At 39.6% G+C, this 18,955-nt stretch overlaps 1 long non-coding RNA gene across 9 annotated transcripts in view; it reads left to right on the top strand.

Annotated features, from left to right (window-relative positions):
• The window catches only part of LOC138757685 (uncharacterized), a 74,885-nt gene that overhangs the window by 12,106 nt on the left and 43,824 nt on the right, over positions 1-18,955 (top strand). For all 9 annotated transcript variants that reach the window (XR_011353820.1, XR_011353824.1, XR_011353818.1 and 6 more), the window contains exons 2-3: positions 6,392-6,417; positions 16,066-16,294. This is a non-coding gene — a long non-coding RNA (uncharacterized lncRNA). The remainder of the gene's footprint in view (positions 1-6,391; positions 6,418-16,065; positions 16,295-18,955) is intronic.

Genomic DNA, 18,955 nt, shown 5'->3' with positions numbered 1-18,955 from the left:
TGTTGTTACCCATTCAACGAGCTGATGTATCTTCCTCATATACACTTCTTCACTGCCGTTTGTGATTCTGCTGACAACTGTGGTGTCATCTTGTAGATGGCATTGGAATTGTGCCTGGCCGCACAGTCATGGGTGTATAATGAGTAGAGCAGTGGGCTAAGCATGCATGCTTGGAGAGCTCCTGTGTTGATAATCAGTGAGGAGGAGATGTTTCCAATTCGTATTGACTATGGTCTTCTGATGAGAAAATCAAGGATCCAGTTGCAGATGGAGGTATAGAGATCTAGAGTTTGTAGCACTGAGGGAATTATGGTATTGAAGGCTGAGATGTAGTCGATGAAGAGCAGCCATATGTATGAATTATTGTTTTTGAGGTGATCCAGAGCTGAATGGAGAGCCAACAATATTGCATATGCTGAAGAGCGATTGTGACAATAGGCGAATTGCAGCAGGACCAGATCTTTGTTTAGGTACGTGTTAATTCTGGCCATGACCAGCCTCTCAAAACATTTCATCACAGTAGAAGTTAGTTATACCGGGTGGTAGTCATCGAGGCTCTCACACTACTCTTCTTGGGTACTGGGATGATTGAGGCCCTTTTGAAGCAGGTCAGAACCTTTAACTGCAGCAATGAGAGGTTGAAAATGTCTGAGAACACTCCAACTAGTTGGTTAGTGCAGATTTTCAGTAGCCTACCAGGTAAACCACCAGGGCCCAATGCCTTGCGAGGGTTCACCCTCTTGAATGATGTTCTGACGTTGCCCTCAGAGACGGATATCACAAGGTCCTCAGCCTTTTCAGGCACTGCTTGGTTCTTCTTCTCAAAATTGGCATAGAAGATGTTCAGCTTATCAGGCAATGAAACATCACAGCCACCTATAGTGTTTGCCCTTGCTTTGTAGGCTGTAATGGCCTCCACTCCCTACCATAGCTCCCATTTATCTGTCTCTATCTCTAGCTTCCTCTGGAATTGCCACGTTACTTCTGAGGTGGCCTTCTGCAGGTCATACCTGGATTTCTTTTAAATATTCCGATCCTCAGCTTTCAATCCCCTTGTTCTTCCCCTCAGCAGGTTGTGAATTCTCTGATTCATCCAGGGCTTCTTATTTGGGAACGCCCAGAATGTGCCCATGGGCACGGACTCATCCACACAGGTTTTGATGAAATTGGTGACACCTTTTGCATATTCATTCACGTCTATAGATGAGTCCATTCATTCAAAGGACTCCTACAGACACTCCTCCACCTCTCATGACCCTATTTTTGCTGTCTTCACCACTGGTGTCTTCATCTTATAGAAAAAATTACCCCTATTAGCACAGCGGTTACTGCAATGATTTTACAGCACCAGCAAGACTGGGTTTGAATCCAGTGCTGTCTGTAAGGAATTTGCTTGGGTGCAAGGGTTTCAACCCACCTGTCAAAACATACAGCGAATGTAGATAAACTGGGGTATTTGGGCAGTGTGCACTCGTTGGCCGGAAGGGCCTGTTACCGTGCTGAATGTCTAAATTAAAATTAAAAATTAAAATTAAATTCTGAGAAGCATGCAAGAAATTACCAAACCAGTATAATATGAAAGGGAAGAATTTAGTAGTGAATTTTTTGTGCCTAATCAAAGCTTACTTGAAAGTGTAGGATATGTGTAAAAGTACATGTTGGGTGGTTCAGTGAGATGAAGGATCTGTTTTCATTTAAACATATAACCATTTAAGGAGCGGAAACAGGCCATGTCGGCATTTCGAGTCCACACCGGTTCACTCGAACAACTCCACTAGCTCAAACCTCCTGCTCACCGCCAATAACCCTCCGATCCCCTCACCTCCATGTACACATCCAACCTTCTCTTAAATAACAGAAGGGACCCTATCTCAGTCAGAAGTTCATTCCATTCTGCCACCACTCGCTGAGTGAAAAAGCCACCTCTAATATTTCTCCTAAAGTGTTGCCCCCTTACCCATAACTCATGGCCTCTTGTTCCAACCTCCCCTGCCCTCAGGGGAAAGAGTCTGTTTATGTCTAGTCTATCTATTCCTTTCATAATTTTAAATACCTCTATCAAGTCCCCTCTTAGTTGTCTACGTTCCAATGAATAAAGTCCCAGTCTCTTTAATCCCCCCCTGTAATCTAGATGCTGTAAGCCAGGCAACATCCTTGTAAACCTTCTCTGCACCCGCTCCACCTTATCTATATCCTTTCTATAATTTGGAGACCAGAACTGAGCACAGTACTCCAAACCTGGCCTCACCAATGCCTTAAACAGCTGCAACATCATCTCCCAGCTCCTAAACTCTATACTATGATTTATGAAGGCCAGCATACCATATACCTTCTTAACCACCCTGTCTACATGGGAATCCACCTTCAGTGAACTCTGTACCATAACCCCCAGGTCCCTATGCTCCTCTGCATGCCTCAATGCCCTCCCCTTAACTATATATGTCCTATTCTGGTTATTTTTACCGAAATGCAACACCTCACAATTGTCTACATTGAATTCTATCTCCCATCTTTCAGCCCACTCTTCCAAACAAACTAAATCCTTCTGTAATCCAAGAAAATCTACCTCACTATCCACCACTCCCCCTATTTTTGATTCATCTGTATATTTGCTTACCCAGTTAACCACACCCTCCTCTAAATCATTAATATAAATGATAAACAATAAGGAACCCAGCACCACTCCCTGAAGCACCCCACTTGTCACAGGCTTCCAACCTGACATACAGTTGTCCACCATAACTCTCTGCTATCTCTCAGCCACCTCTGAACCCATGTCACAATCTCTCTCCTAATTCCTAGTGACTGAACCTTCATTATTAACCTTCCATGCGGAACTTATCAAAACCCTTACTAAAATCCAAATAGATCACATCCACCGCTCTACCTTCATCCACCTTTTTTTGTCACTTCCTCAAAAATTCAACAAGGTTTGTTAAACATGACTTTCCTTTTACAAGCCCATGCTGGGTGCCCCTAATCAATCCCTGCCCATCCAGATATGTGTGTATACTATCTCGGAGAATACCCTCCATAACCTTCCCCACCACTGAAGTCAAACTTACTGGCTGATAATTACTTGGCCTGCATCTACTGCCTTCTTTGAACAATGGAACAACATTTGCAACCCTCCAATGAATAAAGTCCCAGCCTCCTTAATCTCTCCCTACCATTTGCCCTATATTTTTTGTTACAAGAATCTCAAAGTTGCATTTGGTTTCAGGATCATTTAAAACACTTCAAATTTAACTCACAGAATTAGGAAGAAAACCTGGAATTAATATTGATAGCCTTACTGCCTTGGATTCATGGGCTGAAATGGCCTGTTACAATGCTGTATGTCTAAAAAAATAGATGGTCCCATAATAGGACAATGACTATTGGTAAAGCCTTTGGGAGGTTTTTAAATTTTAATTGATTGACAATTGTTTTAAAGTTAAAGGGAGGAGGGACTAAGAATTCATTAGTAACATTTGTGGGACAGAAATAATTGTAGAGTATGTTTGGAAGTGGCATTTGTTCCCCATATATCAGGTTCTTGGCTGCCTGCATTAAAGGAGGGATTAGATCAGTGGTTTTCAACCTTTTTCTTTCTACCCATATGCCACTTTAAGTAATCCCTATGCCATAAGTGCTCTGTGATTATTAAGGGATTGCTTAAGGTGGTATGTGGGTGGGAAGAAAAAGTTTGAAAACCACTGTTTTAATCGTACCTCATTGACTCGTTATGTGCACGGTTTTATAACTCCAGAGGAAATGGGCCATTGACAATTTTTCTCAAGCAAAATATTTCAGTAACAATTGGGTCTAGAGCAGTGATCCCAACCTTCCCTTTCCACTCATACTCCACCTTAAGCAATCCCTTACTAATCTCAGAGCACCGTTGGCATAGGGAATACTTAAAGTGGTATGTGAGTGGAAAGAAAAAGGTTGAGAACCATTGGATTAGATTGCAGGCATGCCTATTATTTCAATGAGTGTAATCAGCTCTGTCAAATGGTAGTTCCAGTACATAACACTCCATCTAATATCTCAGGTTGACTGCTCATTTCAGATGTTTTATTACATCCTTGTGAAGTCTACTATTATCTTCTCAAACTTTGTGTAATTTCCCAACATTAGAGCTTTCCCTGAACAGGCATATTTGAGTCATTGATATACATCCATCCAAAAAAGTATCCTTCACACCTTTACTTGAAGCACCTTCCTCAAGCACAAAATCCATCCATTTACATCAAATCCCTGCAACTTCCCCAAACTGATTTTGCTGTTGAACCTTGAAATCTATGAGTTTCAATGTTCTAACTGATGGGAAAACTGAATCTCTTCTCTAAACCTACATTGCCCCCATCCCATGACCTTCAGCCTTCATCAAAAATTCAATAAAGTTAATTAAATACAACATATCTTTAGTCTTTAACCTTTCATCTCTCCAAGCTTTCATGCAAATTGTCACTGGTTATTTTTTCTCAAAGCTTCCCACCACAAAAGTTTGCAGTTCCTGAACTAAAAGCAGAAAATACTGAAACCAATCATCAAGGCAAACAGCATCAGTGGAAAGAGAAGAGGTTTTTAATACTCCAACCCCCTTCATCAGAACTGCATTTACCTTCAAGTTGATTTTTATTATCAGCTGACTGTATGCACACAACCTGATAAAACAGCATCTCTCCAAACCATAGAGCACACACACATACACACACACATACACACACATACATACACACACACACACACAAGCATACACACACACATACACACACATACACCCACACACACGCATACATACACACACGCATACACACACACATGCTCACACGCATACACACACACACACATACACACACACGCGCATACACACACACTCGCACACACACACATGTATACACACATATACAAACACATGCATACACACACACGCATACACACACATACACACATGCACACACACACGCATACACACACGCATACACACACATACACACACATACACACACACACGCATACACACACACATACACACACACACACACACATACACACACACACACACAATATTCAGTACAGTACACAGTATATAATAATCAAAACAAAAACATATAAATATTTGGGATGATTTACACAGATACATTGATCAATGATGGAAACATTTTTTTGCACCATCGTGCACTGGAGGAGAATAGTAAGATCAAAATTACCTATTAGCCAATGTGAGATCCAACTGTTGATGACAGAACAGCATTCATATATCTTGGGTTTGTCCATGTGGACTCTGACATGCCTGGTCATGATAACATGGTGTAGAATTGACCTGTGCAAGGCATTTTTTTAATGTAGGGTAGCTGAGGTAGGATTAGGAATAATAATGACAGATCATATACTTTCTTCCCAATATCTCTGTTCTTTTGGATGATATGGCAATGTGAAATATGGATTACATACATCTGTTTGCAAACTAATGTCAGATATTGTGGAAGACAGCAGGAATTTTGTAATTAATTTAAATGGAGATATTGTACAATCTGCATCAGTGTTTTCAATCTTTTTCTTTCCACTCATACCACTTTAAGTAATCCCTATGGCATTGGTGCTCTGTGATTAGTAAGGGATTACTTAAGGTGGTAAGTGAGTGGGAAGTGAAGGTTGAGAATCACTGCTCTGCATAGTTTAGTAAAACCTTTATTATATGAGCAACTAACATTGGGGTGATAGTGGAAAATATGTCAAGGAAGAAGTAAACAGTTTCACTAAAGCTGCTCATCATAATGATTTGGGGGTGACTAGCCATCACATGGCACAAAATGCTTGTCAAGTGACAGCATGTTGTTTGACCATGTGTACAAAAAAGGGGTCATGGCTAGTGTTAAGGGCGGTAAAGTAGAAGTGAATGGAAGGAGATTTTGGTCAACATATGCAAGTTAGGACGAAGGGCCTGTTTCCACACTGTATAACTCTATGACACTGTATGCTTAATTTGCTGTTGCTATGGATCCTTGACAAAAATGGGTACAAGAATACTGCTACATTTTCCCTTGTGAGCAGTTTGTTTCATAGATTGATTCGGCAGACTTCCCCTTCATATCATACTTAAGGCTGAATGGTGTCAAGGGCTATTGATGGCATATAACGGCTGTTGCTATGAATTCTCAAGATCAGAAGTGACTTTAACAGTACAAATTGTTTATTCCTTCTTGATAATGATAATGAATTTATTTTTTGTTATCTGCAAAAGTACAATGTGCATGAGCACTGAAATTCTTATTTTACTCATTGTAAAATAAAACCATTCTCTCCAACATGTTGATTGGATCCAAACCATATTTTAACATATCCTGCACTTTGTGAGACTATCTAAGTAAAAAAAAACTAATTGTTTTTAAATTCTTTTCAGGGTAGGAAATCATCATAATTGTTCAGGTAAGAGCAACCATTGTGAAAATTAGAATTTGTTGAAGGTCATGAAAGTGAGAAATTACTTACCAGCAACAACCCAATTGAAGAGAATTATAAATATCAATTTATATCTGTCTATGCCTGCAGATTTTTAACTATTATTTATGGAAATTAAAAAAATATTAATTCAATAATTTTGTGCAAAACTGCTTTGTTTAGAAATTAGGTTGGGTTTTTTTTTAATGTACAAACCAAGCACATATCGAGGTAACCCAGGGTAAATCAGGCTTGCAAAAAAAAATATGGTTGAAATTGTGTAAGTCATGAAAGTGGGTCAGATATTTTTGTGTCCTTACACATTTGCATGCTTGATTTTTTTCCTGTGTTAGGCATGCACTTCATGATATCATTATTCATGAAGTATCCATTTTCCCCTTAATGAGATAAATTGGAGCTCAAAGATACAACCTTTAAACATCATGGAATAGTCTCAGTATAATTAGGGATACACTGTTATGGTTTCTTGCTCTATTTTTTATTATTATTTAAAGTAACTTCAGGCTGTTTTGAGGAGAACTCTGTAGGTACCTTCTAAACTTATCCAGGCTTCTCAAACACATTCCAAAATTTGATGTGCTAAAACTATAAGGAGATTATGTTTCTTGCATTTTCTCACTTTTAGATACAACAATACCCATTCAAAGTTTTCCTCAGTGATAATACTCTCAGCAGTGTTCCCATGAATGGAGCTGACACAAGGGCAATGCTGGCCTTGGTCGTGGGACAAGTACCAGAAATCAAAGATTTGCCCATGAAGGATGTACATCCACTGAACCTTCAGAAACACATGTTATTGAGGGCTCCCTTACAAAAATGTATTTGCCACCTTTGGTTTTCCAAGGTTAACATCAGAGTTACATTCTCTAGAAAAGCCTTTCTTCTGACACAGAAGGCCATTTTGCCAAATGGATCCTTAGAAGTGAATGCCCATTAGTCTCCTAGCTTTCTCCTTATTCACTTGTACCTCTTCCATTTATTTTTTTTTCATAAAATAAAAGAATGGCATGGTTAGCATAACGGTTAACACAACACTGCTACTGTGCCAGCGATCGGGGCTTGGGTTCGAGTACGTGCTGTCTGTATGGAGTTGGTATGTTCTCCCTGTGGCTGTGTGGTTTTTCCCTGGGGGCTCTCTTTTCCTCCCACTGTTCAAAACGTATCGGGGTGGGGTAGGTGAATTGGGTGTAATTTGGTGACATGAACTCATGTGCCAAAATGGCCTGTTACTGTGCTGCATGTCTATTCTTTTTTAAATTGAAAATAAATATAAAAGTAATGTCGACCAATTCTCCTTTGATTATTTTATTTACCTGAACTGAGTGGTAATTTACTAGACAATTAACCTACCAGTTTTGCTTTGGGATGTTGTTCGGTTAATTAGCTTTTGTAAGCATCCTGCATCCAGCATCCAACAGAAGCTTTCATGGTGATGGAGAGAACACAGTAAATCGATACAGACAGCACACAAGATCAGGATCAAATGTGAACCATGGAGTACTTTGGCCAAACACTTGTGGCTGGACTGCTGCTCCGAAGATGGTCAAGGTTGGATTAACTTTCAGCTTTCTCACTACTGAGTGGCCACAGCAGGCTTTTCCCTTGTCTCCTAACTTGCAGCCCTTCCCTGCTTCAGATGACACTCCAGCACTGCATTAAGTGAAAATTATGCTCTCACATTTTTGGATTTCAGTGAGGAATGAGTGTCAATGGGAATTATCTGCTTTGCTGGTTTTTCCACCAGTGAAGCGAACTATTGACTGTGTTTATCTGTCTCCAAAGCATTTAATTAATAGCCCAGACACTTCATGAACGTAAACAATTTCCGCTCCTTCAGTGTGCAAGTAGTTGCAGGCCAAAAGAACTCGTTCCTCATGGAGAATGCGTTATTACCAGAAAGCTCACACAACTTCTTGTTACCAAACATTCGCATCCATGGACATAGCTCAGGGTAATAGATCTTAGGGAGGAGGAAAATGATGACAAACCACTTCAATGACTTGCTGACCCCGAGTTATATATGTGAAGTTTGCATATTGACCTTGTGACTGCATGGATTTCCTTCAGGCACTCTGCTTTCCTCCTACATCCTGTACATGGGGCAGAAGGTTAATTGACCACAGTAGACTGCTCCAAGAAGATGAATTATAGAACCTGTGGAGAGCTGATGGGGATGAAGATAGAATGAAATAGGATTGGCATAGGATTAGTGGAAATTGGATTTTATGTGTTTTCTAAGCTCCAAAATCTGATTACTTACTGAGCTTGATGATTGTAATGCAAAGATTATTTGATCTTCATTGAGGAATTTTATTTTGCAGGATACTTATATTTTTTTCTGTTTGGAAGTTTCTATCATCTCCTGTGTCCAGTGTTTGCCTCCTGTGCTCAGTTGTCAGATAAGACTGTGGTGTTGAGTTGAAACGACATTCTGGAAGCATCCTTCCAGCTCTTGCTTTGACTAACCGACAGAGTTTGCCTCCTCTGTCTTTTAGGCACTGGGGCTCCTTGATCCTCCCTCTGGCATAGACTCTACGGGCTGAACAGCCTGTTTTCTTGCAGTATGACTGATGCTAAGTCTACTCAAGACAGAGTGAACTGCCAATGCAGCAAGAGAAATTAAATACTAGGTAATAGTGGAAAATAAGATTAGTCTCCTGAGGGTGAGATTTAGTTGCTTTCCCTTGTAGTCTCTGTGATATGTGCCAAGCAGAAATGTCATTGTCCACGCAAGTAACTCACAGCAGCTGGTGACAGGGCCCCCTCAACATGGAGCCCCAGGGCCTAAAGCCTGGAGGAAGCAGTTCATGAAGATCAGTCAGAGGGAGAGCTAGAAGGATGCTTCCAGAATGTTGTTTCAACTCAACACCACAGCCTTATTTAACAACAGAGCAGAGGAGGCAAGCGTTGGACACAGGAGATGTAAGAAACTTCCAAACAGGGAAAAAAAAACAATTTTCATCAGTATCCTGAAAAATAAAATTCCTCAATGCAGATCAAATAATCTCCTCTGAATTATAATCTTCAATCTTAGCAAAGTGCATTAATAATCAGATTAGGGATCTCAGAAAATACATAAAATCCCCTGACATGTTCTGTGCAGTCTACCTGCACTGAATATAATGTGAAATAACAAATCCTTGCTGCATTACTTCTCTTCCTTGCTATAACATTTCTCTGTTGCCTGATGAACGGCACATTTAAAAAAAAAATCAGACCACATAAAGAACTTCAGATCTGTAGCAAGTGGCTGATACTAAAATTCTCTCCAAAATGACCTGATAACTATTCAGTTGTACTTTGATCACTCATTAAATCAGAATAAAAAATAAAAAAAATAACCAAATATTTGATCAGCCCTTCTCACAAATATCTAGGGTCTGGTGTTTAAATTAGGAGATGAACAAGAAAAAGGTGCATGGTATGCTGGCCTTCATTAGTTAGGGGTTGACTTCAAGAGCCACTCTATCAAACTGGTTGGACCACATTTGGAGTACAGTGTTCAGTTGTGGTCACCTCATTACAGGAAGGATCCAAATGCTTTGGAAAGGGTGCTAAGGAAATTTACCAGGATGTTGCCTGGATTGGAGAACATGTCACATGAAGCAAGGTTGACAGAGCGAAGGCTCTTCTCTTTAAAATGATGAAAGATGAGAGATGACTTAATAGAGGTATATAAGATTATGAGAGGCTTAGATAGGATGAACAACCAGTCCTTTTTTCCTGGGGCAAATACCAGAGAACATCTGTCTCAGTTCAATGGAGGAAAGTTCAGGGGAGACATCAGAGATAATTTTTTTAGCAGAGTGGTAGTGCCTGGAATGCATTGGTGAGGGTGGAGACTGAATGTAAGAAAAAACAGATGGTTATGGGTATGAGGTAGGAAGGATTAGATTGTCGTGGAGAATGTTTATATAGGTTGGAACAAGATCATGGGTCATAGGTTCTTTACTGTGCTGCAATGTTCTATGTTCATAGAAGAAAATTTAATCACTGAATAAAAAGAAACACGTAAATCTGGCTTTATAATATATAAAATTTAAATCTTTTAAAATAAATTCAAAGCACTGATGTAACAAATTAAGTATTTAATGAAAATAAAATTATTTAATTTCCAACAAATATCAATTAGAATATCACATTGAGAACTACATAGTTAAATAATTCAAAATTAAAAAGATTTAATTTCAACTAGTTTATTTCAGACACGATGATGAATTATTTTCTTATTGAAGTGATAAACATTGAGACTGCATGTTTTATTATAATTAAATTCTATTCTAATGATGCTGAGACCCATGATGAAACTTATTCATTTGTTCTAAGCCCCATTCAGGCCTGAGCAGGGCTCTGATAAATGAACCACTTTACTCAACTTTGATTCAGCACTAAGTTGAAAAGTTCAGTTCCAGCCAAAGCTGATCCTTTACTACCTCAAATTTCATCTATTTAGATGTTAAATCAGAAACGTTGTTCATGCAATTAAACCATATCAACTGTATGCAGTTTAAACATTAATTTGGCTACTCTGAAGAGGACTTGGTCAACAACCTATCCTCAAATAACATAATAAAATGCATTAACAACATTTATCGTATTACTATTTATGTCAAATATCTCTGACAATTACCCATAATATGATGATCAATACATTTTTATGTTAAATACACTGTGCATTTTGAAAGATTTAGACACGTGATGGCAAGATATAAATGCAAGTACTTTATCACCACATTGAAAATGTCCATTACTATCATCTGTAGAATTTCCTGCCAATTTCACTGTAATCAAACACTAAAATGGTGAAACATTTAGAGTATAATCACTCATCGGTAGCTTTGAAGAACAACTTAAAATGCTTTCACTAAGATCAAGGTAGCAAATGGAAAGGCAGAAACAGGACAGCATTTTAAATCTTCAGCTCTTAAGCTTGGATCCAGTCCTCAATGATGTCTTTAATAAATTTAATATCTTCTCCATCTGCCTGTTTGAATGGTCCTATCTGATATGAGTTTGAAGTGTGTCAGTTCAGTTATTTTTTGGGACAGGTCCACAGTGAAAAACATTAACCAGCACTAAAATGATCATCTCACACACCAAAAAAAACCCTCCAGTCACTTGAAATGAGAAATGAAAAATTGGACATTGATGAAATGAAGAACTTTCAGGTTATTGCCTCTGACTAAGAGAAATTTAGACTATCCACTCCTTAGTATTGCTAAATTGGAAACATTTGATGGCTTTCTGTCATGGAAGAATAAAACAAATGTCCCAATCATACACATTCACAGAATTCACAGAATAAAAGGATATATAATAGGATATACAAAATAAAATAATAAATGAATCTCTCATTGGTAAAAGATTATGCCCTTGCATTGTTTTTTAATTGTGTTTTTCTCTATACTCTGCACTTTGTCTTTGTAACATAATACCAAAAATTGTTTAAATGATTATACCTGTAGAGCAATGTAACACAGTACATGCCCTTACATATGATGTTATGCCGATGTCTATAAACCATCTCAATAACAATCTAATCCTTCCCTATTTCAATCTAATCCTTCCCTACCTGACACCCTTAACCCTCTACTTTTATCTACATCCATGTGCCTATCTTTTAAATATTCCTAAGGTACTAGTCTCCACCACAATCCTCGGCAATGTATTCCAGGCACCAATACCATGTTAAAAACTTACTTCTGATGTCTCCCCTAAATCTTCCTCTGCTCATCTTAAACAGATGTCCTCTGGTATTTGTTACTTTCACCCTAAGAAAAAGGAGCTGGCTGTCCACCCAAACTATGCATTTCATAATCTTATATGCCTCTGTTAAGACACTGCACTAAAGAGAAAAGTCCTAGTTCATTCATCATTGCCTCATAAGACATGTTATCCAATCCAGGCAACATCCTGGTAAATCTCTAAACCAGTCTAAAGCTTCCATATCCTTCCTGTAATGAAGCAACTAAATCTGAACAAAATACTCCAAGTGTAGTCTAACCAGAGATTTATAAAGGTGCAACATCACCTAAAGGTCTTGAACTCAATACCCTGACAAACCCTCAGACACCTCTTCTTGCTTACTCCTCCAACAGGACCGCACCAAAACTCATCATGCACTATTTCTGAATTCATCACTTCTGGTCACCTCCCTGGCATGGCCTCCAATCTTATTGTTTTCCAACCCCAGACTGCCTGTTTCTATCTTCTACCCAAGGTCCATAAACCCTATTGTTGTGGCAAACCCTACGTGTCCACCTGTCCTGCTCCACTGAATTGGTCTTTAGTTATCATGAATCTATTTTCTCCACCCTTGGTCCAGTCCTTCCTACCTACATTCAGGACACTTCACATGCCCTCCCTGAACCCTATTGCCTCATATTTGCCATGGATATTCAATCCCTACACAGCTCCATCTCCCATACAAAAGGCCTCAAAGCCCTTCATTTCTTTCTTGACAACAGACCCAATCAGTCCCCCTCTACCACCACCTTCCTCCTGCTGGCAGAACTTGTACTCACCCCCAATAATTTCTCCTTTGATTCATCACTTTCTCCAGGTTAAAGAGGTAACCATGGGCACCCTCTTGGGCCCCAATATACCTGCCTTATTGGCTACATGGAGCAATTCATGCTATTAACCTACACAGGCAAAGCCCCTCAACTCTTCCTCTGCTACATCGATGACTAATTTGGTGCTGCCTCATGTACCCATGATGAGCTCGTTGAGTTCATCCACTTTGCTGCCATCTTACACCCTGACCTCAAATTCACTTGGTCCATCTCTAGCAATTCCCTCTCTTTCCTCAATCACTTTGTTTCCATCTCAGGAGGCTTAACTTTCAACAGACATCCTCCACAAACTCACCAACTCCCATACTACCTCAGCTACTCCTCTTCCTACCCTGTCCCCTGTAAGGATTTCATTCCATTCTCTCAATTCCTCCGACTCCATCGCATCTGCACCCAGGATGAGAACTTCTATGCCAGATCATCAGAGATGTCCTCCTTCTTCAAACAACATAGCTTTCCCTCTACCACCATCAACTTGGCCCTCACTCACATATCTTCCATTACCTGCACATCTACCATGGCCCCTCCACACCCATGCGCAACAAGGATAGGATTTCTCTTGTTCACACCTACCACCTCACCAGCCTCTGCATCCAGCACATTCTCCTCTGCTATTTCCATCAATTATTATGTGATCTCACCACTAGACACATATTCCCCTCTCCTCCCCACTCTACCTTCCATAGGGACTGCTCCTTCCGTGACTCTCTTGTCCACTCCTCCCTCCCCACCAATCATTCCCTTGGTAATTATTCCTGTGACCACAGGAGATGCTCCATTTGCACCCCCACCTCCTCCCTCAGCACCATTCTGGGCCTCAAACAGTCCTTTCAAGTGAAGCAACATTTCACTTGTAAATCTGCAGGGATCATCTCCTGCATCCAATGTTCCCGTTGTGGTCTCCTCTAAATCAGATACACTGGGTGCGGACAGGGAGATCACTTTGTTGAGCATCTCGGCTCTGTCCGCCGCAGTGTGGATCTCCCAATGGCCACCTATTTCAATTCCCCATCCCATTCTCTTGCTGACATGTCTGTCCATGGTATTATCCACTACCAGACTGAGATAATCCACAAATTGGAGGAACAACACCTCATTTTCTGAATGGGCACCTCCAACTGGATGGCATTAATATCAACTCCTCTGTCTTTCCTTAAACCCTCTCCTCACTTTTCCCATTTCCTTACCCCAGCTCTGTCTCTCTCCCTTTTCCCTGTGTTCTTTCACACAAACATAATCAATTCTCACCTCTTCCCTTATCATATCCAATTAACAACATTTGATGGTCTCTGGATTCTTCCCCTGGCCAGCACTCTCTGTATTCTGAGATTTCTTGTTTTTTGCATATACTGCTTATTCCTTGAAGAAGGACTCAGGCCCAAAACATTGGCACTATATTTTCTGTCTCATATAGATGCTAAAAGACCAGCTGAGTATCTCTAGCATTTCATGAGTTTTTACTAGCACACCACACACCTTCCAAACTTCCTTATCAACATGCTTGACAACCTGAAGGAATCTATGGATTTGGATTCCAAGATCTCTCTATTAAGAATCCTCCCAATTGTCAGTCTTCAAGTTTGATCATCCAAAATACATCTCTTCACTTCCCTTCCCAACTCTGCATTCTCTCCTGATCATGTTGTAATCTACGACAATCCTCTGCACTGCCCACAACATCCCCAACTTCCATGTCATCTGCAAACTTAGAAGAAGCTCCACTTCTTCGCCCAAATTATTTATAAAAGTTACCACAGAACCCCACGAGTCACCGACATCAAGGCAGAATACATTCCATCTGCAAACACCCTCTGCCTTAAGCAGGAGATTAAATCCATATTATGGCAACTCTATTTCCCATGCTTCTGTTTTTTTTAGAGATATAATGCAGTAACAGGTCCTTCTGGGCTATGAGCCCATGCTGCCGAAGTACACCAATTAATCTACAAATCCCATATATTTTTGGAGGGTGGGAGGAAACCAATGCAGATTCTAGGATAACATCCATGCTCCTTACAGGTAGTTGGATTTTAACCTGGGTCACTGGATCTGTAATAGTGTGGTGCTAACCTGCCTTGCCGTTGTGACCCTAAAAGATGGTATTTCTAGTAGTGCAGTGATGTACTTATGATACAAATTGCAATGATTTGTGAGAAGTTTTGGGACCATTGAATTTGGACTTATCAAATCATTTTGATGTCAAGCTATTTCTTGTTAAGTTCAAAGGTTATTCTGTTTCAAACTGACCTTTCCAATTTAAACTACATAAGAATAAAGAACCTTCCTAAATATGAACCACATGGCTCTTTGCTTAATCTACAACTAAATTATTCAATATTGAGGAAAAAGGGTTCATTGAATGCCAAAAAGTTGAAGCAAACAGTACAAGGAGATGATTTTGATTCAAGTTTCCTTTTATTGTCATGTAATAATACAAAAAATATAATATGCCCAATGTAGTTCTACCTTTGCCTGCCATGAAGGCAAATGAAGAGTCGCCATTAAATAATAGGGCAGATTAAGTGAAAACATTTATTCAAATCCCAATTAATGGTGACATTGAAAATAAAGTACTCTAGTTTCTTAACTTCATCACAAATCAAAATATAAATTGAGTTCCTTTATTCTCTCCCATTTGATTGCTACCAAGAATGAAAGGAAATGAAACTATAATCAAGGAACATAACTGTTCTCTAAGGCCTGTTTTCATTTCCGCTGATCACAAGTATCAATATCAATGTTTGATTGGAGGCTAAACAATGATACTGGGACAGAGATTGGAACAAAAACATTACTTGTAAGGATAAATTGCAGTATTTATGTATCTAAATAACTCTCATTTTTGCTTTAATCTGATTAAGGTCTAAAAGGAAATATCATTCTGTTTTCAGAATGTCCATGAAGATGGTCATTAAATTTACATCAATCAACTTAGGAAATAATTCAAAGCAATCCTCCAAAAACTGTTTGAAGGAGAGTTATCTCAGTGGAAATAGGAAAAAAAATCTAAAACATTCAAAATCATTTATATTTTTTGCAGGCTGAAGCTCATCATTTTAGAAGAAAATAACTTTATGCTGGCAGTAAATGCCTAAAGCATTTTATATCGACAGCTTTCACAGTGGTGAATCAAATCAAGTAAATGGATTGGAAATCATAGCAGACATCTTTCACGGCCATGCAACAGAAAATGATTCCAAATAATTTTACTCTTGCTCTGAAGGGCCAGTGAAATCTTAGACTGAAAGGCAAATTGCTTTTGTGTACTGGTATGTGATTCACCAATATTAAAAAAAAATTGCATTGTATGTGAAAAGTACTTCACAAGAAAATTACAAGAAAAATAAGTGCCATCCCATTTAAGGAGCGATTTGAACATATGGTCAAAAGTGTTCTCAGGAGCAGATCTTAAGATTGTTTCAAAGAGGAAAGAGAGATAGTGATGTAGAGAATGTTGGGATGAAATTCAGAATTTATGATCCAGGCAGGCTAAAGTATTAAAGATCATTTAAACTGAAGGATCCACAAGAGATGTCAAGGAAGAAAGTAGAAATTTTAAAGGATGAGAGGAGTTGAAAGGGTTTATGGAGATTGAAACTTGCAAATGATTTAAAGCATTGATGAGAATTTTAAAATTGACATTGCTAAACCAAGAGCTAATATTGGATAATAAACATTGTGGTGATGGACCAAATTATGATAAGAGACCAGGGTTTCTTGATAAACCCTGAGTGTTGGTTTGTGAGGGGGATTTGGAACATGCATATATGGTGAGAAAAAGCCAGGAAGTTCTGGGTTTGCAACTTCTGAATCTTTTTTTGCTGATGGGACAAGCTGGAAGATGCTGCATGCAGGGTGGCAAGAGTCATCCCTGATTTTGCAAACACTCTTTTAAAAATGATCCTGATAAATCACATTGATGGGGTGAGGGGAACCCCAGTGAACCTCTCTTGTCACTTTCATACTTCTGTGGATTGACCATTCATCCAATGCAACCATATCACACTTTGATGCAGCTGGCCCGAACCCTCTCAATAGAGGTCCTGTAGAAAGATGACAGAATGGTGGCTGGTAGCCTTACCTGCTGTTGTGCCTTCTAGACAAGTGAGGAGATTTTGTGTGTCCAGAATAGATCACTTTGGAAAGGATAAGTGAAATCCAAGGAGTTGGCCCTCTCCACTCTCTCCACTACTGAGTTATTAATTGTAGTGAAGAGTGGTCATCCTAGGTCCTCTGAAGTTCACAAACATCTCCTTTGACTTATCCATGTTGATACTCAGGTTATTATTCTCGCATCATTTTATAAGACATACAAGTCCATTTTTAATCCATTCAGCCAAGGTTCCATGGATCCCATGCTACATGACTTTCAGAATGAGTCTATCATTAGGTACTTGTCAAATACCTTACTAAAATCTATATACACCACATTTACCACCCTATTTTCATCAATTTCTTTTGTTACCTCCTCAAAAAACTCAATTAGGCTCATAAGGCATGACCTTCCCTTCACGAAGCCATGCTGACTATCTTTGAGTGGACTGTACTTCTCCAAATGCTCATTAATAATATCCTTAACAATTGTCTCCAATAGTTTGTACACCACTGATGTAAGATTCCTAGCATTCTCCCTATTTTCTTTTTTTAAACAAGGGGACCATATTTGTAATTCTCTAATTCTCTGATACCTCCCCTGAGGCCAAGGAAGATATAAAAATGATAGCCAAGGCCCCAAATATCTTTTCCCTCCTTTTCCACAACAATCTGTGGTATATAGTGTCTGATCTACATACTGTGTGAGGAATCCTTCTTGGACACCCCTGACAAATTCTGCCCCATCTATCCTTCTTGCAGTCAGAAGGTGCCAGTCAATTTGAGGGAAGTTGAAGCCTCCCATGACAACAACCCAGTATTTTCTGCACCATTCCAAAATCTGCCTACTTCACTGTTCCTGTTCCGAGGGCTATTTGGTTACCAACAGACTACCCGCAGTACAGTGATTGCTCCCTTTCTATTTCTGCCTTCCACCTACATAAATACAGTTGACACTTCCTCTACAGTGTCGACCATTTCCACAGCCATGATACTATTCCTGACCAGTAATGCTACTCCATCTCCACTCTTACCCACCCATTCTCTCCCTTCTTAAACTTCTAAACCCTGGTACCTGCATCAGTCAATCCTATCTTTCAGCCATGTTGTATTGTGATTTCTGTCAGTTGGTCTACACACCCCTGCTTGTGAAGCATTTTAACTCCATGACATCCTCGATGTATTTGCTAATGTAGCCAGTCACTGAACTCAAGTACTTGCTAATATTTACACAATGGTTATAGGTGGCTGCCTCCCTGAAACAGCTCCAGTCCATGTTTTCAAAGCAGTTTTATAGCACTGCTATGGCTCCCAACCCACATCCTCCCCAACCCCAGCCATGTTCTGATCTCCCTGCAAGCTGTCCATTCATTTTTCCAACAGTCTGTATGCCAGAGTTAGCAGGACAGATGTGTGGTCCACGAATACGTGGTAGGTTCAAGGGGCCGCAGTCTAGGCAACAAAAATGTTGGTTTACACTTAATCGAGGGTGTTCTCTCCTCTTGTGGCGAAGTTGACATGGTGTTGAAACTGTGGTAGAAGAGTTTTCAAGTTGACTTATTTAAAGTCACCAACTACAATCACACAAACATCACAGTTTCACAACTGGCACCATAAAACTCCTTCATTTCTTCACCCTCATTTGATGAAGGTAGAACATAAACTCCAGCAATCAGCATGGCCATGAATTTTCTGGGCAGGTCGAAAGGTCTGCATTTCACCCACCATCAGGGGCTCTATCTCTGATGAGCAGAAGCTCTTTACAACAGGGAAATTGTCCAACAATTCTCACTGATGTAAATGCACAGTCCTCCTCGAGTCTTGCCAGAAGCAGTAGC

This window comes from Narcine bancroftii, chromosome 3 (assembly GCF_036971445.1).
Source record: "Narcine bancroftii isolate sNarBan1 chromosome 3, sNarBan1.hap1, whole genome shotgun sequence".
NCBI classification, from domain to species: Eukaryota; Metazoa; Chordata; class Chondrichthyes; order Torpediniformes; family Narcinidae; genus Narcine; species Narcine bancroftii.
The sequence above is the reverse complement of the archived record's forward strand: the minus strand, read 5'-3'. Positions and strand labels throughout refer to the sequence as shown.